Source organism: Pinus tabuliformis, chromosome 9 (assembly GCF_031772625.1).
Source record: "Pinus tabuliformis cultivar Carrire ecotype Pingquan chromosome 9, CPIR1, whole genome shotgun sequence".
NCBI lineage: Eukaryota > Viridiplantae > Streptophyta > Pinopsida > Pinales > Pinaceae > Pinus > Pinus tabuliformis.
This window is the reverse complement of record NC_142307.1, coordinates 554,999,192-555,015,405: the sequence shown is the minus strand read 5'-3', so window position 1 is coordinate 555,015,405 and position 16,214 is coordinate 554,999,192. Positions and strand designations below refer to the sequence as shown.

General features: G+C 35.7%; 1 pseudogene; it reads left to right on the top strand.

Moving 5' to 3' along the window:
• The first annotated feature begins 4,714 nt into the window (after positions 1–4,714).
• On the top strand, positions 4,715–10,623 carry LOC149149719 (protein STRUBBELIG-RECEPTOR FAMILY 8-like; annotated as a pseudogene).
• The last annotated feature ends 5,591 nt before the right edge of the window (positions 10,624–16,214 follow it).

Below are 16,214 nucleotides of genomic sequence, written 5' to 3'. Positions count from 1 at the left end.
CCATCTATGATAGATGTAACATTGTTCCTAATTTTTCGAATAGTAGCCTGCTTATGAAAGAAGGCAGAGTTTTTATCTCCTCCTTGCAGCCATAGCTGCCTAGATTTTATTCTCCATTTCTGCTCCTCCTCTCTGTTGGCCCGATATAGTTGGAAGTAGAGTTCGCTTTCATGGTCTTTGTCTTCCTGCAAAAGTCTGCGTTCCTCTATTATGCTGTGAATGTTTTCCAATTTGGTTTTTATCTCTTTTTTTCCTTCTCAGGCTCCGTGTAGCAGTTTTTTGCCCAATCCTTTAAGGCGTATTTGGTCCTTTTTAGCTTGTTTTCCCATATGTACCCCGACGATCCTTCTATGTGCTGACACCAAGTGCTTTGAATGATCTCTTTGGCAGCTGGAATGCTGTTGCACGGAGGGTTGTATTTGAAGGGGATGGGCCCTAAGGGGTAGTGGGCTTCGAGAACAAGAGTTGTGGGGTAATGATCAAAAGCAGAGAAGGGAAGGATGGTGGCAAAGGCAGTAGAGAAGGAAGAGAGCAACGTGACATTCACCATAACTATATCTAGCCTCTCCATGATATTGCCTTTGCCCAACCTGCAATTGCTCTAGGTGAACCTTCGATTTTTTTGGGACAACATCAATAAGATCGTGATCCTGCATGATGGTCTCCAACTGCATTCTGTAAGGATCTGGAGAGAAGCAGCCTCCTCTTTTCTCATTGGAATGTAGAATCAGATTGAGGTCTCCCCCAAGAATAATATTGTTGTTTTCTTCTTCATCTATATTTGCTTTGATGGCAGCCCAACACTGCTCTTTGTCTCTGTAATGGTTTGGTGCATAGATGTTATAAATGTCTATCCTTTGGCTATCTGTAGTGTTCTCTAGAACGGTCTTTATCCAATGCTCGCTGACAGTGTCTGTTATGAGATTCCATATACTGTGATTCCATAGGGTTGTGATTCCCCCAGATGCGCCCCTTGATTCGCAAATGCTGCCATTATATTGCTTTTATTGAGCAATGATTCCTTTCATTTCTTGATGCCCTTGTTTTGTTTCTTGTACTAGTAGAATTCTAGGTTTCTTGTGTTTTATTAGATCTTTTATGGCAACTATTTTGGAGGGGTGCCCTAGTCCCCTACTATTCCATGAGAGAACTTTCATCATTGAGTGTGAGGGGTACGGAGAGTTGCTCGCCCTCCTTGCTCTTTGTGTACTGTTTCTTTATCGTATTGCCCCAAGATGTATGACTCTATGGGGTTCTGAGTGCCCATGGCAATATCCTTCTGAGCGTTTTCATCTCTCTGCTACTTGGCAGACTTCCTTCCTGGCCCATGCTTTTTTTGTGTGTCCATAGTTGCACCATGCTCTTTCGAAGAACTCCTGGTAAGTTTAGAGGAGGGTGGATCAAGGGAGAGGGAGGAGGAGATAAGCAGAGGGGGGGAGGGATCAGAGGCATCAGCTTGGGGCAAGGGAAGGGGATTATCTTCAGGGGGGGAAGGACATAAAAAGAATTAGATGATGAAGGAGGAGGGGGAGGATGGGCTAGCGAGGGAAGGGAGGAGTTAGAGAGGGATGAGGTGGAGGGAATGGAAGGATTATGATTGGGAGGGGCAGTTTTAGGGGGAGTCTTGGAGATGGGGGCTGTCTTTTTTTTCTTGACTATTTCCCTTTGCTCATCTTGTGATGCATTCTCTATATCAACTAATTTAGTACAACGATTGGAAAAGTGGCCATATTCATGACATACCTTGCATTTGAACGGGATCTGTTCGTAGTCCAATTGTTGAATGTGAGTCCAATCGTCCACTTTGAGCTTGATGGCCTCAGGAAGGCCTTTGCCTAGATCAGCTTCTACACATATGCGAGCAGAGGCTTGCATATTATCTTTGGGCTCACTTTGATCAATGAATCTTCCAACAACATTCCCGATAGCTTGAACTGATTCATCTCCCCAACAATGGAGGGGAAGATGAGGGAGCCGAACCCAGACAAGAACAATGCTAGGAACATCCAACTCGGGATCGAAATCCGGAGTCTATTTATTGAGGTATAAGCCTCTGTAGTCCATAAGATATGGTCCGTTTCTGAAGATTAGATCTTTTTCTTCTCTTGACTCAAAATGGAAGGTGAAATACCCTTTCCCATAGAATCAGATGGAGATTTTGCTTTGAATTTTATCAGAACAGTTTCGTTCGACCCATCTTTGCATTGTCTTCAGAGATGGCTAGAGGCCAGTAAATTGTCCAATGAGACCTCATTCAGCTAATGAAAGAGTGGCCATGAGAGGTAGAGCTAGAGGTAGGTTGACTTCTTGCAGGACATCGAGCTTCTTTACAAACTTGGAGATTGCTGGGTGTGGTCGCTGAGGGGGTAAAGATCTAACCAGAATAGAAAAGGCCAGTTGGGTGGCGGTTGCCTCCAGTGAAGCTTTCGGAGGGGCCATGGCTGACAGCCAAAGGCCAAGGCAAGATCAGAAGCAGCTTGACCTAGTGAAAGCAGGGTGCGCAACTCGTAGTCTCCTTTATGTTATTGATAAAATTAAGAATTCATACTCGCAAACCGAGCACCATGATCTATTCAAATAATAATTTAATATTAATAATAATAATTCATATCAATTGGTTTGTTTTAGATAGTAAAAGGAATGATTGGGATTATTTATGTAAAGTAAATGCTCAATTTTAATGTAGTGATGATTAAACAACAAAAATATATTAAAAGCTTGATTTCTTATTAATAATTTTGATATATTTTAAGAACATTTTTCTAAACAAAAAACATTATTTAACATTAATATATTATATGAAAAGACAAACAAATTGCATGATTATTTTAAAGAAAATAATAAAATGTTCCACTTTTAATAAAAAGTAAAAAATAAAAAATATATATTTTTGGATTTTAGGCATTTCTAGATCATTTCTTTTAAATTGAATCTCGAAGTATCCACAATAATAATCATACTTGTTAACTTTTGAAAGCCCAATAGGGATCCATCATGAGGACAATTACTGAATGTGATAGAAGAACTTATTGATAGGATAAATAGTATTAAGATAATTTCAAGGAGATGACTTCGACTTTAAAATTTTTATTTATCTTATTATAATTGTATTTATTATTTATTATTTTTATTATTAAAATATATTTCAATAAATAATTTAATAAATTATTTTCATTTTTAGTAATATATATATATATATATATATATATATATATATATATATATATATATATATATATATATATATATATATATATATATATATTATAAGTTAGGATAATTCTATTAAAGTAAGAAAAAATATCATGCAAAGAGGTTGAAGCCTGTACTTAGCTATGCCAGAGGAAAGGCATCAACTAGAAAAAACCTAGATTTGAACTGCCCAGAAGGGAAACTAGTTCTTAGCCGAGGTTTTCAAAAATATTATCTTGCTGCCCACACAGGGGAAACCAACAAATTAACAAGTTTTGCAACATTGTATTTGAGGAGACTAAAATTAAACCCAACAAAAGAGCCTAACATTTTAGTATTCCCCAAGAAAAAACCAGTAAAAACCAGAAACTAAATGAACAAACTCCCAATGAACCTGAGACACATGGCGGCTGAGTGGTGGTTTACAAGGCAGGCACGTGGCACGCTGAATCACTGTAGGGTGGCAGACCAGGCGGCTAGCACTTGGCATCGAGGTGGCGCTAGGGACGTGGCAGCGACGGAGGGTGCTCCTCCACGATGAAGCATCGGTATTCATCCATGTCGCCACTTGTTAGTGGCTCCACCTTCGTGCTCGTTTGGTTGGCAATTCTGCGTTGCACTCCCCTGCACCCTGAAGACTTGATTGAGCCAGTTCAGTTTTGGCTTTGTGATGACTGCTTCCCGTAGTGGTTCATCCTCCCGCATCAGTGCCTGAGAGCCCCATTGCATCAGTGTAGCCTTCATCCATAGCTCTGTGTTTCTCAGCTGCCATGAGTCGGCCGCCAACCTCAGAGTCTTGAGCCTCCGAATTCTGCTTCTCCTCATGAAAACTAATGGTAATTGTGGCCGTGATGAGGGGTTGGTTCAGGGTCGAGCGAAAGGTAAATTGAGCATTCTAGGACTGAGGCTGAGGGGCAGGCAGAGTGCTTCTGGTAGAAGGGCCGGAAATTGAGGGAGGCGTAGTAGAGGCTCCCGAGTGGAAACGACCTCTGCCACTACGCGTGTTGGGGTAGCGGCCAGTGTTCTACTCGGCCAGGGAGGAGGTGGTCTCCAAAGTAGAAGAGTGCCTAGAGCGGCTCAAGCTCCCTCGGTTCCCACCTCTTCGATTGCGCATCCTATGGCGCACCATGCTTTCCACAATTGGAGGCGAGTTTGGGTCCAAATTAGGCTCAGTGGGCTGCTGCGTTGCAGCGGAATTACTAAGCAAATCTGCAGAGGAATGAGCTACCAGGGCCGAGGGGATGAGAATTTGCAGGTTCAGGCTGTGGGTGAAATGGATGCCTGAGCCAAAATCGATACAGCAGTAAAGACTACACCACCTACCAGTGGTGGTGCGGAGCGGCGCCACTGCATGAGGGTAGAGGCATTGCAGGGGCCGAGGTTGCAGAGGAGGAATGGCAGGTGGTTGCAGAGGAGGAATGGCAGGAGCAAAGGTTGTGTTTTCCAAAGAGCCCATCGTTATTTCGAGCCGAGGTTGGAGTCGGTTATCAGAGCGGTGGCAATAATCGCTCGAGGCACATTTATGGCAGTGGTTAATGCCATGCTTGGATCTTTGTGTCACCCTGTGGGAGGCCATGTCCTCTCTCCATGTGCCAACCTAGTTGGCGGCCACTTCATTGTCCTCCATTTTCACCCGCATCCGAGAATTTTTAGTAATATTAATAGATTTCGTATAATGTTATTATATTGTGACAATTTTGTAATGATTAATTAGTTTAATTAGTTTATTTTTTCAGTTATTATTATATATTAATTCTAATTAATTAATTAGTTAATTGATTAATATCGCCAATAATATTCCTTAGAAGGGGGCAATAACTCGCTTGAAGATAAGCCCATTCTAACTCAACCCAGAAATTCGAATTGAATTCAAACAGGACCGAAATAGAATGTTAAATGGATGCCTGAACATTCCATAGAAATCTTTGTGAAGAAGGATGAATTCAGACCTTAGATTGTATTCTTTGAAGCCCAAACCCTTGCAAGGAAGCAGGCCAAATATGACCTCTAGGACCTATGCATGTAGCCTCAGAAAGGGTCCAGAGAAGTCTATTTAAAGAGAGCGAAATAAGGGACAAAAAGTCCACTCAGTTGATCATTTCAAAATTCCAAAAAAAAACATAACCAAAAACATAAAAGATAAACCCAATCAACTCCAAAAATGTGACCTATTACTACATGTGTGCGTGATTACTAAAAGCTGCAGAAATTAGAGATGTATGTATCAATGTTGTTGACAGTAAAAAACAGAGTTTCCTTAATGATGTCAAATTTGATTGAACTGTGCAACAATAAGATAATTGTTGGGAATACTTTCTGTAAGCTAATAGTTGGCCATACTTTCTGTAAAATAATCTTAGAGGGAGGCAAGAACTCGCTTGAAGATAAGCCCATTCTACCTCAACCCAAAAATTCGAATTGACTTCAAAAAGGACCGAAATAGAATGTTAAATGGATGCCTGAACTTTCCATAGAAATCTTTGTGAAGAATGATGAATTCAGACCTTAGATTGTATTCTTTGAAGGCCAAACCCTTGCAAGGAAGCAAGCCAAATATGACCTCTAGGACCTGTGCATGTAGCCTCAAAAAGGGTCCAGAGAAGTCTATTAAAAGAGAACGAAATAAGGGACAAAAAGTTCACTCAGTTGATTCCAAAATTCCAACAGCAAAACATAACCAAAAACATAAAAGATAAACCCAATCAACTCCAAAAATGTGACCTATTACTACATGTGTGCGTGATTACTAAAGGCTGCAGAAATTAGAGATGTATGTATCAATGCTGTTAGACAGTAAAAAACAGAGTTTCCTTAATGATGTCAAATTTGATTGAACTGTGCAACAATAAGATAATTGTTGGGAATGCCTTCTGTAACCTAATTGTTGGCCATAGTTTCTGTAAATAATCTAATAAAAATAATAAATAATTTTCACAAAACCGCTATTCTTGATCAATTTTTGTTACAAATTCAATTGCTTGCCAGTGTTAAATACTTACAAATGGAAAAAAATAAATGAAAATGATGAGCACATTTTTATCACATAATTTGTGACTTAAAACCAGAGAACCATGTTTAAAATTTAAAAGTGATAGATTGTAAAGGAAATAAATAAAACATAATCCCGATTATAACAAATTAGCTGTAAATTTTTGTCCATGGAAGATTTATTTGCATAATGAAAAAGGCAATATGGGAGATTCCAATCACGTTCCAAGGCATTTTTTAAAATGTGGATGTGACAAAAGGTTGTTGTGGAAGGTGTTGTTTGTATATGGGAAATTTCTTGATCATTGTGTATAATCCTAATGTTGATAGATATGTCTACTAAGTGGTTCCAGTTAATGGGGCATTGATTTGAGCATTCAATATATTTTTATTCTTTATCAAAGTATTCTTTTGTTGTATTTGTGTTCTTCAATTTATGCCTTATGGCGTTTCCTTTGCAACATCTGGTGCAAATGCTAGTCTATTCAAATTCATATTCATCCCACTGATAGACTGGCTACACGGAATAGTATTAGATGAAATCTTTGATATATATATATATATATATATATATATATGAAAAACATAATGTTGTCACAATAAAAAAAAATAAAAAAATAAGTGTTCAATATTATAAATACAAATTAAATGGAAACCAAATTTGACAACATTTTCTTAATTAAATTAAAAAATTAGTATTATTCGAAAACCAACATCCTTATTGATATAAATATTTTAAAATGGAAAGAAATATTTAAGAGAAATATTACGGGAGCAATATCATACATTGAACATATAATAAGGGTAAAGGGTTTTTATATTGATAGGTATAAAAAAATGGAACTCAAAGTTAATGAAAAAATATACAAGGGTATAAAAAATATTAATGAAAAGATAGATACTTACAATATTTAGTGAAAGTATAAGTTTTTTAAATAAGGAAGGTGTATAGGGTTCGTATTGGTGGGGGATTAAAAATGAAATTTTTAGAGTTATTTTCTAATATGTAGTCAAATTAAGGGTATTTTTTACTCAGAGGTTCATTGAGTAAAACCCCATATATATATATATATATATATATATATATATATATATATATATATATATATATATATATATCTGTCCATGAATGACAACATGAGGAATTGCATGTTTGAAGTATAAAGTAGTAATTATAACAAGGAAAATATATTTCAAAACTAAAAGAAATGTTTAAGAGATATGTAATTATGTTAAATGTCCTCCCCATCCATTTTCCTTATTTATGGTTTTTTTTTAAACAAATATGTAATAAGGGTTACATGGTAGCTAATACTCGCAACTTAGCTTAAATATAACTTAATTAAACTAAAAAAACAATAAAGACATAAAGATTTCATCACAAAAATAAAACAATTAATAAAATTTTGTATTGTTGAATGTCATCACAAAAAATTAAGAATTCAATTAACTGGTACTATTTATATTAACAGACATACATTTTAATATATATTTGAGCGTTTTATATATATAATTAAATTTATTAAAATATGTTTTTAATATAATAATAAATAGTCTTAAATTTAAAATATGAACAAAAGAAACTATAATTCATGAAAATGAAAATAATAAAAAGATTAAATGAAAAGGAAATAAAACGAAAAACAAAAAATTAGAACTAAAATGAAAATTACTAAATAATTTATAATAAGATTTCAACCAATTAATTAATTAATTAATTATTTTATTATTATTATTTTATTTATTTATTTTTATTTTTATTTCGCGAGAAAAGCTCTAACTTTCTATTGCAAAACAAAAAGTTACATAGTATATGCTGTGAGCATTGAAGTCACTGTGTCATTTGTGATCATAGAGTTGGTGAGATTTTGCCAAAGAAAGATCTCCTGTAGCCATCTCAAGTTTTGAAAAATCAGATTGCCGATGTGTTGTGTGATCGGACTTTCCACCAGTTAAAGAGGCCCCAACAGAACCGATCCATTCGTAAGCATCGTGGCTAGCCAAATCAACCAATTAATTTAAAAAAAATAATAAAAATTGAATTTTTAATATTGGGTCCATTATCCTCATGGGTAGAAGTTTCAGGTCCGATCATCATATTTGGACTATATTATGGATTTCTTGCTACATTGCCTTTTGGTCCCTCTAAAATCTATTCCACGAGATCCTTCCTTTTGGGAAAACCTGGCTATGGTATAATAGCCATAAGTAGTTCTATTACGGGACAATTAATAGGATTTTTGTCCATGTATTATTGGCCCATCTATGCAGCGCTGTGGAAACCTTATGCAATAACTTTATTAGTGGTACCATATATGTTCTTTCGTTTTTTCCAAATTATGGACAAACCTTCAAGTTGTGAATCTCCGCACCTCATGAATTCGATCAACAATCCAAAAGCTCTAAGTCTATTTATGGATGGTCTAATTCTTTAATTGTTGAATCCCATTCTTTTAGCAAATCCCGTATTAACAAGACTGGTGAACCTCTTTCTTTTTCGTTACAACCCTAATATATCCTTTATGATAAGTGATCTTTGCGGTTGGTTGGACGGTCATATTCTATTAACAATTTTTATAAAATGAATATCTTTCCGTATAGATCGTAATTCACTTATCGATAATACTTTATTAAGAAGTTATATCAATCGAACCTTTAGTTTACTTATTCTTGGTTATTGTTCGTTCTATTTGTAGATAACCAACATAATCTTTTATAAATACCAACTAATACCAAACAAAAATGTATAATCCCATATAATAATAAAAATCCATTTCTTTTGGTCTATTCATCTTCTAGCCACTAACAAATCCTTTTTTCTCGTTTGGCGTAGAGGTCCCTTGCTTCTTTATAAAACCCTTTTATAATTAGAATTTATTTAATTATTGCGTCGGTTCCACGCTTACTCCACAAGTCGAGGATCCCGTTGATTTGTGCTTACCAAATGCGCACACCGGTTGTTTGGGCCCGGCTGGCCGACGACTGCACATACTCAAGTCCGAAGTTGGATTTCAGATGTTATTCGGGTTCAGATCCTTGCCTGCCACTCAATTCTTTGACCCGATTTGCAGATTCGCGAATATCTTTTCCTTTAGTTTAATCAATGTATTTCAGTGGCAAACGTTTTTCATGTTCAATTAAATCATATAAAATGTATAACAGCGATTGCTCACCAATCTAAGTGTTCTGGGGATTAACGCTTCATCGAATCAAACCAGTGCTTCAATCCAAATAAACAGAAGTCAAAGCATTCAACAGGGCGAGTCCAGGGATTAGCTATTCAAGCAAAGTTATATAGAGACACCTCATTCAAAATCGAAATCAAAACAACACGCTACAGGAAGGAACATCGCAAGGAATATCAACGGAGAAAAAAAACTTCTATTCTCACACACCATTACTCTTCTCCTTCTCCCACACCATGAGGTGATCATAAATATATATAAATATTTTCTTAAAAATTATGTAAAAAATATAAATATTATTTTTAAAAATTATATATATATATATATATATATAAAATAAAAAATCAATATAATTTATTGATATATTGCTCAACTCTCTCTTAAATTCCAACTCCCACTCCAATTCAAGTCCTCTAATATTTTGCTTAATGATGATTTCAACCCTCGTCTATCCGACAGTGGAATTGCTAGCCTCAATCCAAATTTTGAGTATCAGGTGTGATTCATGATGGTATAAAATGAAAATTTCCCTTCTCAACCTTTTCATGAGGGTCAGCCTTACCGGAGAGGACACTGAAAGCTAGAGGACTAAAATTATAATGATGTTTTATCTTCAGGCTCAGGTGCTGGGTTCATTTGGGTACAGTGCTCCTAAATATGTCATGCCAGGAATCTATACAATGAAGAGTGATGTGTATAGTTTTGGAGTGGTAATGCTCGAGCTTTTGACAGGTCGGAATCCCTTGGATAGGTAACTCTCTTATTTTGAGAGAAACCTGTGGGTTGTACCAAAATAGATACCCTTCTAATTCAGTTTCTCCTGCAGTTCAAGAGCAAGGTCAGAACAATCATTAGTAAGATGAGCCACCCCTTAGCTTCATGATATTGATGCATTGGAAAAGATGGTTGATCCAGCTTTGAAGGGAAGTTATCCTTCTAAATCTCTCTCGCGCTTTGCTGATATTATTGCCCTCTGCATTCCTGTATTGTCTAAAATATCTAACTTGAAGCATAAATTATAAACTACATCCAAAGGTCGGAGATACTAATTTGTATTTGTAAGTTACAAGAGAAAAGGAGAAAATGAACAGTATAGGCATAGCAAGTTCTGAAAATTCGTTGGTTGGCGTGGTAGCCTAAACCGGAATTTTGTCCTCCAATGTCTGAAGTGGTGCAAGCATTGGTTTGTATGATGCAACGGGCTAGCCTCAATAAGAGGATGACAGGAAATGAACCTGTAGACCGCGACCGGAAATGAACCTGTAGACCGCGATCCTACATATTATTAAATGAAGTGAGATTGCTTTGCTTGTACTCCAGAATAAAATATTTAATTCTAAAAAGCTGGTACCGCCTTCTTTGACTTTCTGCAACAGTTGAAGAGTGGATAACTTCATTATTTAGCTCCTCAGGCCTTCCTTGGACTTCCACAATAGTCGAAAGAGTTGATAGAAACATCCTTCGTTGGACTTCCACAACAGTTTGAAAGCATTTATAACATCATTATTTTCGTAAATTGAATTTGTTCAAGATTTTCTTAGTCCACGTTGTGGTGAAAACCATAGTTACCAAATTTGAATTCAAATTCGGAATTCGATAAGATACGGAAATAATTTGACTCTATAAAATCTAATACGGGAAAAATTCGATAGTATACATGTTACAAATACTTAAACTTATTAATTTTTTTAATAAAAGTTATCTATTTAAGACTGAAATTTCTTATTTTATAATTTTTTCTAATATAGAACTTACAGTTTTTTATTATTTTTATATAGGAAGCATTGATTTACAACCAATTTTCTATTTTATAATTTTTGCTATTTATTTGAAACTAAAATTTACCATTTTATAATTTTATCCAATATAGAAGTTACAATTTTTTATTATTTTTATATAGAAATTACTGTTTTGCAACCAATTTTCTATTTTATAGCTTTTGTTAATTGAAAAGTTATTACTCTATATTTTTTGATATTACGATTTATTATTTTATTATTTTTTTAATATAGAAATTACTATTTTTTTATTATTTTTTTCGAATTTGCAAACGGTAAGTTTTCAATATAGTATTCCTTTTCTTTAATTAATTTTTCCCTATCACAGACTCCCTAAAAATACCATACTAGTTTTCCAGCGTGATTGGATTTCAAACTCAAGCCTCGAGTTACCCGCATTACACACCACCATTGGCATTGCTCAGCTCTTCATCATTTCTAACTGTCAGCTTCGTCTTGTTGTTATCTCTTGCGGCCTTTCCAGCCAACGAGCACCTCGGCGGCGAGATATTTTGGCAATATGCTCAATGGAGAACTGAAGAGCTCTGGGAACAGGTTTCTTACCATCAGCTGATTTCCCTCCTCCTGCCATTGCTCAAGCGATGGAAAAATACTTCATGCACCGTACCGAATTCGATTTGGCCAAATTTTTAATCGTATCGAACCGAATCAGCGAATTTGCGAATTTTTTTTTGCCAATACACCCGAATTTGGTAACTATGGTGAAAACAATGTAATTGGAATATTAATACTGGTTTGATCATTGTGTTTCTATCTTTACTCGCCAAATGTCTCGAGGCCTTACGAGCGCATAGAAGCAATAAGACTTAGGTTCCTCTCTTTTGTCGTGATTAGAATAGGAATTCTCTTTATTTATAGAAAGAATAGAAATGTTAAAAGGCCATTAAATCAAGTAGTAGGGATTAGTAAGTCAAAGACTTTGAAATAGACTCTTATAAATAGTATTAGCTTTCTTGGTCCTAATTTCATGTCAATGGATTGGCTTCAACAGATTGTTACCCTATTGAAATCATCCAACTAGTGTAGAAAATGCATCGTCCAGTTAGGGATAGATGGCTTGATGAATACATGGATGAGAGCTCAAAGCTCTGGGATGTGTGTCATGTACTTAAATGCAAGATTACAGGCCTTGAGAAATACCAGAATTTTGTAGAGAACGTATCCATGACATTGAATGCAAATAGTAGCCTAACAAGTCAACAGTGCAGGTAGGTGATGAGAAGCACATCAGGGTGATGGAGACTATATGGGGCGAGATGATGTGGATCTCTTAGGATGAACATAGTAACATGTTCCCCTAAGAGTCATTCCTTTGTAAGTGGGTCATCTAAAACTCAATTTGGTCCAAACGGCCTATTAAACCAATAGTGGGACATCATGAAAAGAGAGACTCTCTACTTCTAGAACTGTTGCAAAACCAATGGATTAGTTTCTGATATAATTCTCACGGGGTCCTTCAATAGTGAATGAAGTAAGAATTGAAAGGAATGGAAATTCTATGCAATTGATTCCTTTGGACTGTTAGGTGGTATCATTAATGGTTGGAAGTCAAGTATGGTCCTAACTAATTCTTTTCCTGTGATTGTAGGGTTATGCACAACCTTATTTAGCAAAAGCATGGGACAACCAGTTATTATGTTGAATGTGTATGGCCCCTATGAGGATAAATAGATCTTTTGGAATCAATAGTTTTCTTTAGAGTGTTTAAAAATGGCGATGTGATTTTTTGGGCGCAACCAAACTTGGTCTAGTTTTGTTAAAGGTTTCGCATTTTAAGGAGCAAAGCACTCAGAGTCTGCGAAGTTATATTTACCACGCGATGTTTAGGGGCTTTGGGTAGGTCAAAGCCCCTCATTTTGTAATGGGTATTGGGTGTTAGTTCATTGTTTTGTCGGATCCATTGTATGTGGACCATGGTCTTGTAGTAATGAAATGTATATAAGGACATAATGTGCCTTCCCAAAAGTAATACAATAGAGGAAAAAAATAATAGATGAATCATTGATATCTTTTGTTTTTAGTTTGTATTCTAGGCTTTAGGAGAAGGCTCCATAGCTGAGTACATGGAGGCCTTGAAGAGTCTACAACTGAGTGCGTAGACCACCTGTAACTGGGTGCGCGGGTCGAAGAAGCTGTATGTATTAAAGATCTATCTTAATAAAAGAAGAAGAAGTTTAGGAAAAAGTTTATATATCTGTATTTATACATTTTTTATGCATGCTTTTTACTAAATTATACGAAAGACTACATGTTATACTATTTTATGATATGTTTATGTGATAAGTGCAAAGCTGTGAAGTAACTCATCAATGCGAAGTTATTTATGCATGTGAAGTTGTAGATAGGTCTAAGACATAAGTAAACACATGGGTGCCACAACGCGCATATCCCTCTGGCTATAGAAACCTGGTTCTACAACCTCTCATAACCGCTTCAGGTGAGACTACGATATTCTTGCAGGTTGTTCCCGAAAGGGCTGGTGGTTGAGGGTTTTGTTGGTGCGCAGGACACTTCGAACTTGGGACCAAGCCCCTTGAGCCAACAAATGGTTCCCTTCAGCTAACAAGAGGCTTGCCAGTATTACTGAAGGAAAGAACCTCCAGAAATGGCTAGAAGATCTTCAGAGGAAGGAGCAGATCTTATAAGAAAGGACTCAGTCATGGTAGGATGAGACCCTCCTACTTTCATAAGCAGTGGATGCAAGGCTCAACTAGTTAAAGGAAAGGGAGAAAGAAATATTGCGGAAGACTGTTGGTCCAACTACAGAGGCATTGCTGGAGGAGGTGCGCCAAGAGGAGAAACAAGTAGTAGAAACAATCCAGCAGTACAACGCAATCTACAATTGTATTGCAGTGAAGATCAAGGGTGTCATAGCTGAGTGACTTGGGATGAATCACATGTGAGTGTTTGGGTCCTCTTGGGTGTAACCCAACTTTGTGTATTTTTGCTCAAAGGCTCTGCATTTTGAGGAGTGAAGCGCGCAGAGTTTGCGAAGTTATATTTAGCATGCGATGTTTATGGGCTTTAGGGCGGGTCAAAGCCCTTGATTTTGTAACAAGTATTGGGTGTTATTTTGTTATTTTTTTGGATCCATGGTATGTGGACCATGATCTTGTAGTAATGAAATGTATATAAGGACATATAGTTCATTGTCGAAAGTAATATAGTAGAGGAAAAAATTTCATAGATGAATCATTGATATCTTCTGTATTTAGTTCTTATTTTGGGATTTAGAAGAAATATCCACAGTTGAATACGTGGAGACCTTGAAGAGTTGGCGCAGACCACCTGTAGCTGGGTGTGCAGGTCGAAGAAGTTGTATTTATTGAAGATTTATATTAATAAAAGAAGAAGAAGTTATACTATTTTCTAACATGTTTATGCGATAAGTGCAAAACTGTGAAGTAAATCATCAATACGAAGTTATTTATGCATGTGAATTTGTAGATAGGTCTAAGACATAAGTAAACACATGAGCGCCAAAACGCGCATATCCCTCTGGCTGCAGAAACTTGATTCTACAACCTCCCTTAATTGCTTCGGGTGAGACTGCGATCTGCTTACAGACCGTTGTTGAAAGGGCTAATGGTTGAGGGTTTTGTTGGTGTATAGTACAATTTAAGCCTAGGTCCAAGCCCCTTGAGCCAACATGATTTTAGGTGGAAATGAAAACTTCACACTTAGTAGAAGGGAGGTGTGGGATTTTACATCTCGGTTGGATCGTCTGACTGACTTTCTTTCTTTTTAAATTGAGTCTGTTGGTTGGTTAATTTGGAACCCGTCTCCATGGGATAATTCAATTGTTGTGGGGAATATGTGTTTTAGGTCTTTATTTCTTGCCTGCAATAGAGAGTGGACACTAAGATAAACCAGGTAAAATCCTCTATTAAGACTACCATGTATAGTAGACCTGCATTTTTTATATGAGTTTGGCAAGACACAATCCTTGATGGGGGAGATCTGGACCCAATTGGACCTTAGGTCTCGGGGTTCCTAGTAGGGAAACAACAACATTGTTGACTACAAGGAGAGGCTTATTGATATAATTGAACAATTTTTTATCCCTTAGGTTTATAATATTTTTCCATTGGGTTTACTAATTTCTTGGGTTTATGATATTAAATGTTTGCGTTTATTTATTCCTTAAGTTTTTTATATTAATAATTCCTTTAGTTTATCATTTAATCTCTTAAGACTAAAATATTAATTTGTAGGCATTATTAATCACTTGGGTTTTTAATATTAGTTTGTTGGGTTTGCCTTGGGTTTATTATTTTCTTGGGTCTATTAATCATTTATATTTATAATATTAATTCCTTGGATTCATAATATTAATAATCTCTTGAGTTTATTAAACCCCAATATAAGGGTTAAATATTAGTCCTAGGGTATAATATTAATCCATTTAGTTTTCTAATTCTTTGGGTTGGTAATATTAACCCCTTGAGTTTTTAATATTAATAATAGGTTGGGTTTATTAGACCCTAATATTAAGGGTTAATTATTAGAGTTTAATATTAATCTATTAGGTTTATAATGTTTATCCCTTAAAAATTCCTAAGGTTTATTGATCGTTTAGGTTTATAATATTAATAATCATATGAGTTTATCAATCCTTTGGGTTTAACTTATTAATTCCTAGGCTTTTTTAATATCTTGTGTTTTTTAAATTAATCCCTTAGGTTTTTAATATTTATCCCTTGGGTTCACTAATTCTTGGGTTTATAATATTAAACCCTGGGGTTGATTAGTTCCTTGGGTTTATAATATTAATAATCCTTTGGGTTTATTAACCTCTTAAGTTTAGAATATTAATTCTTAGGGTTTATTAATCCCTTGGGTTTTTAATATTAGTTTGCTGGGTTTATTCATTCCTTGAGTTTATTAATCACATGGGTTTATTAATTATTTTTGTTTATAATATTAATATGTTGGGTTTATAATATTAATAATCCCTTGGGCTTATTGATCCCTTGTGTTTATAAATTTCACGTGCTCAACAATATTTCTCCATGTAAAATAGAAAAGACTCACTGCCATTTATGCTTCC